Genomic DNA, 4,475 nt, shown 5'->3' with positions numbered 1-4,475 from the left:
AACATTCGATTGGCTTCATCATAAATACAATTTTTGACTCTTGCTAGTATATGATCCGTGGCTATTGTCCCATTTGTTGAGAATAAAGTCTAAAAATAACCATGAGCAGTCCTCTCCATCTGAACCTCATTCGTCGTTACTCTACCATCTTCATATTGTAGCCCCCTAATTCTATTCATGTTCCGTCGTTGAGATGCAAATTTATGGAAAAAAAATTGTATTCTTATCACCCAACCTCAACCAATTCGCTCTAGCTCTCTATCTAATAAAAATTTGTGCAAAAAATTGACCTTGTTGCATATAGGGGGCGGCTGTACTACCAAGCAATGATTAAAAGATAATCTCCCATTTCAACATCATCCTCATCTTCATCAATGACATCGTCATCATTAATGTCATCTGTAGCTTCATTCCATGACTGGTTTAAGCTGCATGCAAACCTGAAAAACATGATGTTTTTTGTTTGAAGCATGGCCAAATTCCATTCAACGCCCTGAACACAGGTTTACTCCTTTTCTAAGCATCTAGTGAAGGGGTTTGTGCGTGAATCTAATGGGTATGAAGGCTTCTAGCTTCTCTTCTTATACATTGTTGGTTTATATAACAGTGAGTCGAGGGAATTGAATATACTATTATTTCCATTATTCTGTCTTTTCTGGAATGCAGTTGTGGATTTGGTTTATTTTGCATGTTGAATTATCTATGGTTTGTTCCCAACATATATCCACACTTAGAATCTGAATAACCACCCATTGTTTCATTCTCCTTCCAAGGGTTAGCATTGCCCTCAACCTTTACACAACTATCAGTTGAGTAGGGCTATTATATTTTATGTAGTTTAATCAACATATTGACAGAATTTGACAGAATATTTAATATTTTAATGATTTAATTGAAATTCTCAAATAAAAAAAGGATTCAATTTGTAACTTTTTCAAAAATAAAAATTTTTTCAATTGTTTTTCTTTCATATTTATTTTGGTTAGTTTAGAAAAAATTATACCTTCTAGACAGCATCATAAGCTCTTCAACTTTTTTAGAGAGTCTCTCTTCTTTGCTTTTAGTTGAGTTTTTGAATTGACTAAATATGTTGTTTGACTGATCACATTGGCCACTGATGTGGCACTTTTTCAGGTTGATTTTATTTGGATGTGATTTTTAAAATATAAAAAGAAGAGAATTCTGGTTAAAAACAGTAGTAGGAGATAGACTCAGCTATTTATGTTAATTTCTTATTGAATAGCTATCTAAATCTACTAAGATATACATCAACTATTGAGGATGACTTAAAATATAGACCAATTTAGATAGTGAAGGTTGATGAGAGTGATGATTAAGTTTTAATTAGTTCCTATAAGACACACACCAATGTAAGATTTTTGAACCCTATAAGTTATACACCAATGCATGTATGAGGTCATTTTAGTCATAAATCTTAGACTTATCAATTAACTGAATTAAATGGGTAAATCACATTCACTAAACATAAACTTCATCACTTCAATCTCTTTTGCATTGTAAGCTCAATTATTAAATTTATTTATTTATTTAGTTAATTATTTTATTTTTACTCTTTTAATCTTGTGTTGAGATTTTTATCTTATTATTTTAGAAATTATGAATCTCTATGGTATCGATCTTGAATATTTCTTTCAACGAAATTATTTCATTGTAAATTATTACTTGACAGTGATATTGTATACTTGCGAGTATTAATAGAAAGTGGCAACGATTTTTAAGCTTCAAGCTTATATTGTTTTTACCATTATTTTTATCTACTTTTTGCTCGTTATTGAGGGGTGGTAAATTTATAGAATAATAGAGTAAAACTTAATCAGGTTATTTTTAGTTTAACCGTAGGCGGATGTAATAGGAGAGCAAAAATAAAGTTTATGGGATCATATTTTTCCTTAGGGGATAGAAAAAAAAAATCTAGCATTAGAAAGCCATTAATAAAAACAGACTCTTCCGAAATACATTCTAAGATGATTACGCTTATATTATCATTAACACAATTTAAGATGAAAACCCAAGTTCTCATTTAATTCACTGTAGGGATATTTGTACGATTTTAAAATCTCAAGAATCAGTGAAGAAGAGGTAAAATTATTGTTGATACTCTTCACTTTATGTGGAGAAGGTAGTAAATGGTTGGAAACTTTAGATCCTGTATCTAACAAAACTTGGATGAATTTGTCCTAAGGAAAAATATTTGTATGTTTAAGAAGAATTTACACATTTTGGTAGGCATAAGAAGGATTTAAAGGGATGTTGCGACAAGTGTTCCATCACAGCTTTACCATACATGAGCAAATCTTATTTTTATGGTGGATTACGGTAAAAATGCATGAATGCACCTTGATACTATAGTTGGTGATACCCTTTTATTTAAAAAGCCATTGAGAAATTCAAAATTATATACTAGAATGAGGTCATATGGGGGAAGGCACCATCTGTATGAAATAATAAGAATGAAAAGGAATTGGTAGAATTCAAGGAAATTGTTGAATGGTTAGAAAAAAATGGATCGAATAATGTGCTTAAAGGAGTAATGTGATCACTTGAATGCATTAGAAAAACAAGATGTGGAGATAGTTAAGTATGTAGAAAAGTTGAGAGAAATTCAACAAGCATGCGAGTGATTGCATGCGATTATATACCAAGAGATGATCTGATAAGACCCTCCGAATCAATTATAGCAGAAGCAAGCAGATTAGGTTCAAATGAAAAGGATACCATAACTAGCTCAATGGATGATGAAAGCTACGTAGAAGAGACAATAGAGATTCCATGGCAAGTAGAATGAGTATGTAATGCTCATATTGACATTGGAACCATTTGATCTTGAAGATACATGAATGATCCCATCAAGTGAGAAACAACCAACCTTCGAACTGAAACCTCTCCCAGGTCATTTGAAGTACGCTTACTTAGGAGAGAACGAAACACTGCCACTGGTTATCTCAACAAGTCTTGACCAAACCCAAGAGGCACAATTTTTATCAGTTTGAAAGTCCCATAGAAAAGCAATAAGATGAACTATTGTGAGCATCAAAGGTATAAGCCATTCCATAAATTAACATAAAATTCTACTTAATGAAGGGTATAAACAGAGATTTGACAAGCATTGAAGATTGATTCTGGCAATGCAAGAGGTATTAAAAAAAAAAGGAAATGGATGGATGTTGGAATAGTCTACCCCATCTCTGACAATGAATGGATAAGTCCAACGCAATGCCTACCAAAAAAAGGAGGGATAACAATAATTACGAATGACAAGGATGGGAAGATCCCAACCAAGTTTGTGACTAAATGGTGAATTTGCACCGATTATCAAAAATTAAATAACACAACTAGAAAAGATCACTACTCTTTAGCTTTCATAGATAATATGCTACATTGATTAGCAGGTAAAGGTTTTTATTACTTTCTAGATGAATGTTCAGGATATCATCAAATTCCTATACATGTAGATCATCAAGAAAAAATTACTTTTACTTGTCCGTATGGTACATATTCTTTTCAAATTGTGCAATGTGCTAGGAACCTTTTAGAGATGTATGACTACTATTTTCTAAAACATGATGGATGATGGGATGAAGGTATTCATGAATGATTTTTCTGTATATGAATATTATTTTGGAGAATGCCTCACCAATTTAGAGAAAATATTCAAATATTTACAAAGAACAAGAGATTATATACTTGTATATTTTGGAGGGGATCCAACACCCCTTAAATATACGAATCTAGACTTCCAAACGAGCAGGGATTTCAGGAAATCATCATCGGGTTGTGTTTTTTTCCTATGTTGTGGAGCCATAGTGTGGAGAAGTGTCAGGTGAGTTGTACTATTGACTCCATTACGAGGGCCAACTATGTGGCTACTTTTGAGAAAAAAAAGAAAGAAACAGTTTGGCTTCGAGAGTTATTAATAAATCTTGAAGTCATTCCTAGTATGAAAAAAATTATCACACTGTATTGCAATAGCACGATGGGAAAATAGCTAATACTAAGGAAATAAGGAATCATAAAGGGTCAAAATACAATGGTTGTAAGTAACACATCATATGAGAGGTGGTAGTAGACGAAATAGTAGATGTAGTCAAGTCGCATCTAACGACAACTTTGCAGATCCGTTTACCAAGACTCAAGTGGCTACAAGTTTTGAAAAGCACGTTGAGGGTATGAAAATGAAAAATATGACTTATTTACTTCACTAAGGCAAGTGATATCTTGTTGAGATGTTGTACCCTTAGTACAATGATTTCGTATTTATGCGCCTAATTGTTCGAATAGATTGATTACATAAAATTCTATAGTTAAACTATTATCTTTTGCATGATTTTCCTTAATGGTTTTTAAATGAAAAGAAAAATTAATAAGAAAATATTAGCCTATTGATTACCTAAGGTTTAACTAATACTAAGTTGTTGTTGGTGTGTGAGGATCAAATAAACTTATGAGAAATTAAT

The sequence above is a fragment of the Gossypium raimondii genome, chromosome 6, assembly GCF_025698545.1.
Source record: "Gossypium raimondii isolate GPD5lz chromosome 6, ASM2569854v1, whole genome shotgun sequence".
NCBI classification, from domain to species: domain Eukaryota; kingdom Viridiplantae; phylum Streptophyta; class Magnoliopsida; order Malvales; family Malvaceae; genus Gossypium; species Gossypium raimondii.
This window is presented reverse-complemented; position numbering follows the sequence as displayed.